This window comes from Sceloporus occidentalis, unplaced genomic scaffold, assembly GCF_023333645.1.
Source record: "Sceloporus occidentalis isolate IW3139 unplaced genomic scaffold, rSceOcc1.0.p SCAF_10, whole genome shotgun sequence".
Classification (NCBI taxonomy): domain Eukaryota; kingdom Metazoa; phylum Chordata; class Lepidosauria; order Squamata; family Phrynosomatidae; genus Sceloporus; species Sceloporus occidentalis.
This window is the reverse complement of record NW_028316990.1, coordinates 33341129-33351187: the sequence shown is the minus strand read 5'-3', so window position 1 is coordinate 33351187 and position 10059 is coordinate 33341129. Positions and strand designations below refer to the sequence as shown.

The 10059-nt window shown below is 41.8% G+C and overlaps 1 long non-coding RNA gene across 1 annotated transcript; it reads right to left on the bottom strand.

Annotated features, from left to right (window-relative positions):
* Positions 1–2865: 2865 nt before the first annotated feature.
* Positions 2866–9958, bottom strand: LOC149306419 (uncharacterized). The gene is made up of 3 exons (XR_016271723.1): positions 9846–9958; positions 8469–8593; positions 2866–3671 (listed from the first exon to the last, which is right to left on the bottom strand). It is a non-coding gene; the product is annotated as an uncharacterized LOC149306419 (long non-coding RNA).
* Between the last annotated feature and the right edge of the window lie 101 nt (positions 9959–10059).

Here is a 10059-nt window from a genome sequence, read left to right as displayed (position 1 = left end):
TGGTATCAAACCACTTTATTTCTGCAGCGCAGACAAGGACCTGGAGACATTTATTCCCAACTACTATTGCATTAGATTGTGAGACTTGTATTCTTCCTACACTGAAAATTGTATGGATTTTGTGTGGATTTCCATAATTTGAGACATGAGTTCTCCATTCATGGGAGAATTTCATTTCCAAAGACAAACATTTAGTTACATAGAATTTCTTAAAATATATTTCTTATATATTTAATATAAGAAAAAAATAATGCTGAAAGTGACTGAACCATAAAATTTGAGTTTTAAAAAAACCTTTAAAATGAAGTCATGAAATATTGCTATGTACATGTATATGATTTGTATTTGCATGTTCATTAAAAATGATTCTGGGGATGTGGGGGGACAAAGACATACATGTTCTACTTGTGAATGCTTTTCAGACATATTCACTGTCTTGTGCACATTTGCGTCAACCCAGAAATCATTGGAAGGCTTTGGAAATAGGCAGGTTTCCAGGATCGAATGTGTTTCATTCTGCGAGGTGCAAAATGGACATTTTCACAAACCCTGTCAATTTCTTCTCTGTCCTTGCGCACAACTGCTCACCACAGATCAGAAAAGATAGCACAAGAAGAGAAATGGGAGGCAGGAACCTTCCACTGCCATCGCACCCTTGAGCTATTTATTGGGTCAATTTTTATTTCACTGATGAGTATTCAACGTGGCATTTCCAAAAGGGTCAAAGCAGGTTATGTTGTCCATTCCTTTTGCCAGTCAGTGGTCACTAGATACCCACGTTTGAATAAAGAAGGGCTGCAATCCTCTCTCGAGTGACTCTCTTAAATGGCATCTTTGATTATTATATAAACAGAAGCGAGGAGGCAGGAAAAAATAACCAAAGGAAGGGATGAAAGAGGCCCCTGTCAAATGATCGATACAGAAGAAGTGTCAGGCATATATATATGAAAGAGAGAGAGAGAAAGAGAATAGAAATATGAATAATTGAATGGAACTCCTGGCTTTCTATATTGTTGGCGACGCATTGCTTTGTCTGACGGTCCCTCGGGCCTTTGCTAGTGAAAACGCTGTCACATAATGTTTTTCTGTTTCTCTGAGCTGCCTACAGAAACAGGAACATATTCAGCCTTGTTGTCATAAACACAGTCTTGAAAGTACCCAAAACTGAGGACTTGTCTCCTTGATGCAACTCAGTTTCGGGGAGCTGAAGGACCGTGCGGTAATCCCTGCGAACAGTAACAAAAGGAGCAGAACGGAAGATCGGAAGGGGCAAAGGGTGAAGGAAGACAAATAACAAGATACAGTGTTTTCTTATGTCTTTTCCTCCGTCTTTATCTTACAGATAGAACCAGCCGAATTAAGATCAGCTGCATGCGCAGCTGCCCAATGAGAGTAGGCTGATGCAATTTGAACTGCCATAGCTCCATCCTGTGGAATCCTGGGATTTATACCTTGCTGAAATATATGAAAGTGCTTCAGCAGATACTTCTAAGGGGCATGCTGCAGCAGCAATGCACTGCCAAAAAGATGCTGCCTAGAGTGGCTTCTTTTTTGTGGCACCGCAAACAGGAAAGGGCACCGCCATGATGCCACTTCCTGCCTGCGACATCTGGACACTGTGGGGCTCGTGCTTGCAACATGCGGCGGCGGTGCATACACACCATGGGCATGCATGCCATTGTTTCTTCCGGCGCATGGCTTTCAGCATATGTAAAGGGTACAAAAGTAAGTGCGGATATTTTAGATCAGATGCTTAAATATGTCTCTGTAACTCATGTGTTCTGGCCCAACCCTGATAGAAATCTTTTGACTCAACTCTGTGTTGGGTCAGAAGACTACATACTCTTACTGAATACAGAGCAGTTATAGATCCATAACTCTGGATTCTGAATCTGTAACTACAATGCTGAATGCCAGCCAACAATAAAAGAAAATACATAACAACTGAAAATCAACCAGAAACCATTCTGCACCCCATTCATGCCATTTAAAACTCCTTGAAGGAAAGGTAGCGAAAGGCATGTGTGATAATGGATGTTCCCATTATCTTGGCAGCCCAGCTAAAGGAATAGTCTCCCCTCCAAGTGAGTTAGGTTTCATGATGTGTTGAGGTTAAGTTTAGATTTTATTAGGAATCAGCATCAGAAGAGCATCAGAGATCATGAGAAGTCGATGGACCATTGAAATGCCTAGCATGGGAGAAGTTTGAAGATCTTCCAAGGAAAATTATAAATGCCTCTAGTGACCATGAGGATTTAACAAAGTGTAGCGAAAGGGATGCTTCAGGGACTGGGGAACTCAAGGCTCCTGACTAGCTTCATGAACATCCAGGACACATAATTCCAGCTCTCCTTGGCTGTTGTCACACTGCAGAAATAAAGCTATTTGTCACAACATTTATTGCCAAGACTCAACGCTATGGAACGCTGGAATCTGTAATTCTGTGAGACACTTAGTCTTCTCTGTCAGGCAGCTCTGGTGCCCCATCAAACTACAAATCCCAGAATCCTATAGCATTGAGTTATGAGAGTTAAAAAGTTAGAAAGTGGAATCAAACTGTTTTATTTCTGCAGTGTTGCAGCAGCATCTGAGTAGAATAAAAAATGCATTTAGCTAGTTGCATCAGAACTTATTTTTATTTTATTTTTCCAGTTATATTTATTATTATTATTATTATTATTATTATTATTATTATTATTATTATTATTCCATCGACAAATATATACCATGAAAAATAAAAATATACAGACAACATAGACAACACCAACAGTAACAACAACACAAGTCACCAAATCAGTAAAATGGCTTCCTAATCTCTAACACTCGGTTATATCATTAACATTATTGTATAAAAAGACACTTTAACTAAATGTGTGTTGAATATTCATTCTTCTATTCTGTTCACTTATACATTTTATTTTCCCTTTAATGAAAGTTTGAGCAAGTATCATTCAGGGCTTTCTTTTATTTTAACCTTGGCTGATATGATTGAGACTATTCTCTAACTAGGTACTTTACTAAGGGTGCCTGAAAGGAGGTGCCTTTATGTCTGAGATCTCTTTTTGTTAATGCAGATTTCTTGCTTAGAATAAAGCCTTCCTTTAAAAGTACTTCTCTTCTTCCGCACTCCTTTCATGTGCCTTTTGCTCTGTCACATCTCCCCAAAAAAGAGGGGAGAAAAAGTCTCTGCAGAGTCAGAGACAGAAAATGCAAGTGGAATTTCAGCAATATCCCATTATATTACAATGCAATGCAAGGGGAATTCAAATCAATGGGTGGTGGCAGCTAAGATAGATGGCCTCTGGAGATCCCATCCAGATCAGTCAGAGGAGAAGAAAATTCGAAGACCTTCACAGCATGCAGAAATCTGGAATTGTTTTTAGTTGCTGCATTCTAAAGGAGATCTTTGTTTTATGCTCTCCATCTCCTTTGGCAATCATTACTTGAGAAATGTATTTGCTTCAGCAACAATAACAAAACTCCACTTGGTACCAATGCGTTAGAATGTGCTCTCCTTTCACAAAGCCCACAAAGAATATCCATATTTCTATGGTTTAAAAAAAAAGGAGAGAGAGAGAGACAAAATAATGCCCCTGTGAAAGATTTGCAAGAATGGAGGATATGAAAAAGAACGTCGCTGGACTTGGATGCCATACATCTCACCGCTTGGTCTGAAAGAAACAAAACAAAACACACAAAGTTTCTGTCAATGAATGTATTCCGGAAAGCGTTCCTATATTTCACAGGCACAGCTCTGCTGGAAGCTGCATGAATCAAAGATATGGGACAATTATCTCTGGTGGTACTTTTCCCTAACTACAATCCGTCTGCCTTTGCAATAATCGTTTTCACTTGACACAGATGGTATTAGTTTGCTTTCTCCCTTTTCTTCAGGGTTTTTTTTTTTTCCAGCGCTAGAACTCTTTGCAATGCCAGGCCTTCCCAGAGATTCATTTTATTCCCCAAACCTGACATGTATCACTGCTATAAGATTAGTTTTATTAGTCGTAAACGATGCAGCAGGTGGTTTCCAGCAAAGGAAAGCATCACAGCACCTTTTACCTAAGGGCATCATTTGGAGTTCTTGAAACAGAGGTTGGATGGCCATCTCTCAAGAGTGTGTTAGTTGTGTATTTCTGCATGGCAGGGGGTTGGACTGGCTGACCTTTATAGTCCCTTTCAGATGTATGAGTCTATGATTCCATCCCTTCATGGTGAGTTGTAGAACTGAGCCCAGAAAAAGCTAAATAGATCTAGATCAGTGATGGCGAATCTTTTAGAGCAGTGATAGCGAACCTATGGCACGCGTGCCAGAGGTGGCACTCAGAGCCCTCTCCAGCATAGAGTTTGCTAGAGTTTGTTACTAGAAAGCCAGAGGGACATGGCACTTTGCAATAAATAAGTGGGTTTTGGGTTGCAGTTTGGGCACTCGGTCTCTAAAAGGTTCACCATCACTGTTTTAGAGGCTGAGTGCCCAAACTGCAATCCAAAACCCACTTATTTATTGCAAAGTGCCATGTCCCTCTGGCTTTCTAGTAACAAACCCTGGAAAACTTTGTGGACATGTGCCCACAGAGAGGACATGTGCCCACTAAGAGGGCTCTGAGTGCCACTTCTGGCGCGCGTGCCATAGGTTCGCCATCACTGACCTAGATTATCCCAGGGCTGACACTTCAGTTGCCTGTAGCTCCTGGGCTGCCCTCACCCAGATTGAGGCCAATGGAAGATGGGTTCCCAAGGTTGAACATTGCTGAGGCTCACTAGAGATGTCAAAGTGTGCAAGTATGAGCCGTCTCTCCTCCTAATAGCTATAAGAAATTACAAGCAAGAAACTTTACTTCTTGTGGGTTTTACTTCTTGTGGCCATGTTTATTCCTGATGTTTCAGGAATCTTAAACCAGTTTGTGTTTATTGTGTTCACTGTTATAGTTTTGTATAGGGGGAGAGGGGCATTTGGGGTTTAGAGGGTAATGTAGATTAGTTTGGTTTAGAGCATGTTTGTAGTCTAGTGTAGGATTATTTCATGTGCGTAACCGAGTGGATTTTTTTTTTGGTTATGTATGTTGTATGTTTTAAAATTTAATAAAAAATATTATCCAGAAAAGCATATCGAACACCAACAGGTCAGAATATAGGAGATCTAAGCTTTCAACGTCCTCATCCAAGACGTCGTGCAAAGATTCATCGATCACCTATGAAACCTCCACTCTCCAGGAAGAGCTTTGGAGAAGGAGGTCAAATAATGATATACATCGGAGCAGTAAACAGGATTTCTCATCAATCAATACGATTGATACTCAAAACACAGAGGAAAAGGGTCCCCAAACAGCTGAATCTAGAAGCAGAGGCGCACCAATAAGCGGCCGCCTGATCATTATTCACCGAAATTAAGAGGTCAAGTAATTGTTAATAACGAATGGATCCCCGAAAGTCACCATCTGTTGGCAAACAATCCATGGACAAATAAAAGGGAGCAAAACTCATTGAATGAATTATAATTCAGACCAGATTATTTCCCTGCTCGCTTAATTAGCTCCTGGTTAATAAGAGATACATTGTCTTTCTGTTTTCCCCATCTTCTACTTGCAAATACCTTGGCATTTTCTGCCATGCTCAATTAACAGTCACCACCTTGCGCCGAGGCAGGAGGGGGAAATGGTTGAATAACCTTTTTCTATATGGGCCGGACCACTTTGCTTATCAACGGTCCCCACACAATGCGAGCCAAATATACTTCTTTATCTGGACACAACAGTCCCCAATTCCAGGTTCACGGTCCATTACAACCGCTGACAGACTGAACCAAGGTTGCCCGCTATGAATTAGACCTCGGCCATAAATCTTACCGATTTGAATACTTACAGGGACATAAAACTGGGGGGCGGTCGGTAGGGTGGAGAGATTTATTTCGAACTGGACTCCATGCAAAAAGGATGCTTTCTATTTGCCTGGCAATAAATCCTGTTGAAAGGTATTGAAAGGCAGGCAAGGAAATGATTCCAATTCAATTTTTTCCTTGGTGTATGCTACCCCATTTATTGCCTTCCCTTTATCAGCCTAGGTGCAGGACTTAGGGAAAGGTGGCAGAGATGATGCAGACAGATAGATGGGTGGATGGACAAAATAGTCTTCCAGGTGATGGAAGCGATTTTGTCATTTAGCTCAGGATTTGGCAACGGTGATGGATTAGGAGGCTAGTTTTCTGCCCCAGGGACCCTTTCAGTCCCTACAAAAATTCCTAAATAAACTAATGTTGGAAGTGGCTTGAAGCTCAATACCAGAACCCTTTCATATTGTATGACTATAGTGCTACGATTCCACTTTTGTAGGGATACCAGGAATCTAGGATGCAGACTGGCTAGTGCAGGGATATAATTCTTCACAACAGTGGATCTACACTGTAGAAATAATGCAGTTGGACACCACTTCAACCCAAGGAATCCTGAGATTTTTCATTTTGCAAGGCCTTTGGCCTCCTCTGCCAAAGAGTGCTAGTGTTTCACAGAACAACAAATCCCAGGATGCTGTCGGATGGAGCCATGGCAGTTAAAGTGGTGTCAAACTGCATTATTTCTCCAGTGTAGGTGTACCCTAAGTTTCTTTTCAAAGGAAGCAATGAGCAATCTTTAGCAATTTTCTTATCACCAAGTCTTCAAAAAGCACATAATTTTCATAGGCTATTCACAATTCAGGACTTCTGCTGCTCAATAAACAAACAAACAGCATCAGTTTAAAAGACATCCATTAAAACTTGTATATATTATCTTATATATCTTATCTATATATTATATATCTTACCGATATATTATCTTACTGATATATTATCTTATGTATCTTATCATATACTTATCTACAGACACCCCTCCAGAGCTAAACTATATTCCCCTTGTTTCTTGTCTGTTACTAAGCCAGGATTTCCTGTTCTCCTCCCATAGCCACCCCTCTGACGGATCATTTAGGATGCTCTCATTTGTAGCAAAGAACAGTGATCAAGTTAATTTAGGCTCCTCTGGGGTGTAAAATATTAGAAATGCGCAATCCCCAGCATGCTTCTTGCATCTGCTCCATTTCACGCTGCTTAGCTGAGCGGCCTGCCCATATGTGCGGTCTCAGGGGATGGGTCTTAAACATTATCCCGGACACCTAGGGACGCCTTCCTCAATTGTTTATCCATTTTTAAAATGTATTTTGAGCTCTGGCATATCAGGAACGTAGCAGCAACAGAAAAGCACAGAATGGCCATGGGTCAGGGGAGAGAAGAAAAACTTAACTGCAAGCTTTTCAATGGGCTGAGTAAGACCAGAGCATGGAAGTGAGTAGTTATAAATTAGTTGTTGTTCATAGAATCAGAGAGTTGGAAGGGACCACAAGGGCCATCTAGTCCAACCCCATTCTGCCATACAGGAACTCTCAGTCAAAGTGTGCCTGACAGATGGCCATCCAGCCTCTGTTTAAAGACCTCCAAGGAGGGAGACTTCACCACTCTCCAAGGAAGTGTGGTTGTTGTTGTTGTTGTTGTGTGCCTTCAGGTCAATCTGGACTGAGAGTGACCCCAAGGTGAACCTATCATGGGGTTTTCTTGGCAAGTTTCTTCAGAGGGGTCTCCCATTGACATCCTCTGAGGGTGAGAGAGTGTGACTTGCTTGAGGATTTCCATAGCTGAGCAGGGATTTGAACCCTGGACATCCAATGGCCTAGTCCAGTACTCAAACCTCACCACACTGGCCCTCTTAAGTAACTACCTGTCATAAATTCTCTCCCCCTCCTAATATTACCAAGGTATGAAAATACATATTTCTAATTTAACACATGATAGCTCACTGGCTTCTTCTGACTTCCGTAACAGTAATAGAGGCGGGGTACAAACCGCCAGAAAGAGGCGGCCAGCAACCGCCTCTCTTTTTTGTGTAGCCATGCCACAGCAACCAAATTGCACAGTGCGTTTGCGTGAAAAAAAGGACCGCTAAAAAGCAGCTCCTTTTTACATTGCTGCAAAGAGCTGGCTGTGGCACGAACATGTCACTGCTGCACAGCTCCATCTGGAGGCTGTGCAGCAGTGACGTCATTGCTATGTGCACCGTCTATTCAGCACCATGCAGCATGGACACCCTCATCACATGTGAGGGGCGAGAGACGTCTAGAAACGCTGCCTCTCGCACGTGATGAAGGCATCCTTTTCAGTCCATCTGTACTGGCCCAGAGTTAATCTACTCTGGGTTTTGTAACCTAAACTTTAAAGGAGGTATGCGTGGTGCTGAACCAATGGGAAGAATGTTTTAGCACTTAGATTTATTCTATGATCCACACCTCACTGGTTAGAATTGTCTCACACTTAGATCATCTGCCCCAGTTTTTTCTCTTTGAGTCTGGGAAGACAAAGCCAGTTGGCCTATGATCTTGGGCAAGGAAGGCACCGTAAAATACTATAGCCTCCATCCTCAATCCATGGTGTGAACCTGAATTCTTACCTCCCAGAATCCAAGGCCTCTGAGCACAACAGGCTGCTGGGCATATCTCGATTCAGTTCAAACTTTACTTTTCTGCTATCAATTTGCAGCCGTCGGTGAAGTTTCCAGTCCTCTCTCCCGGGTGTCTGCATTTGGAAGCATTGTTTAAACAACAAAAATCCATCCTCGCTAACAGTTTTAACCTAGCTCTGGAAAAGTTGTAAACCATCAACAATATTAACATCAGTTCCTCTCATCAGAATGATAGCCCCGGGACTCTGCAGGGAAAGAAAAAAAACACATTGTTCGACAACTGGCTTTATAAATTAGGAATGGAGCAAAATGGAAGGGAAACGTTGGGGCGAGGAGCAGGGAGTGAGGTGGAGGTTGAGCCTCGGCTTCGTCCCTGAAGACCAAACAGATTCAATTTTTCATGCTAATTCGGTTAGTTTGTGTTTTGAGAAAGCCTCTTTTTAAAAAAGGCAAAGATGGATTCCAAATGTAAAAAAATTCTACGCATCTTTCCGGATTAACACAATGTTCTCAACAACTCAGATCCAGAAACTATACTAACTCCAATTTTGCTCCAATGGTTATCTTTTACATCCTAGAAATTCTCAAATACTGCCGAGCTTTTAATTTGGCCCATGTCAACATTTTGTCATCAGCATTAATGCAAGGGAGATATTTACAAATGCTTTATGCGCAGCATATCTGTCCCTGTCAGTCAGGCGAGGATGAAACCGTGGATCATGTTCTACTATACGGCTTGCATTATAAGGATATTTTTTTCCCCAGTGTATAGCTCTGAGTTTGGAACAGTTCCCAGGCAGATCAGATAGCTTTAATACCTCCCTCCTTTCAGATTGCTCGAAAGAACCTGTGTTGGCGGTTGCCAAGTTTTGCATGCTAGCATGTTCCACTACGAACAAGTTGGTCGAATTCCATCACAGTTCACCCTAATCCTAGTCAATTCTACTTGGCATTGATTTAGGAACTGCTTGTTGAGCTGCCACTTATGTATACAGAGAGATTTTTGAACCCGGGAGCTATTTTTACCTCGATTTCCTATTGTTCGCTGCTTCTGTCTTTTCCATGACTGAGCTGTTATTGTAATAATGTTGACTGGGTTGTCTCAGTCAGAAGCTCCATGCTCTCTCTTCCAGGAGCAAGCTTTCTTATGCATGATGTGCAGATTCTCTTTTCCTTTTCAACAGACAATCTAAGGCTGCTTGTGGGACTGTGTTGCTCAGAAAACCAGTGTTGATACATTTTCTGAGACTGTTGTGTGTGGCCAAGTGAGCAGGTTGCCTTAAACTATTGGAATATTACACTTACACACACACACAAAAACATATCAGTGGATAATATGTGACCTCCCCACACACATTTTGTCACCTGTGGCAAAGGTGGAGAATCTTAGATGTGACAGTACGCATGGCTTCAGCCCTCTTTCAGTATTGTTGACGAAGGCATGGAACCACCCTTTGGTCTCAAAGGTGCCAGAAGGTCTCTCTAAAAACAAATAAGAAAAGGTTGAGAGAGCTGGACATGTTCAATTTGGTGAAGAGAAAATTGAGGGGTGACATGATTGTGTTCTTCAAATGCCTCC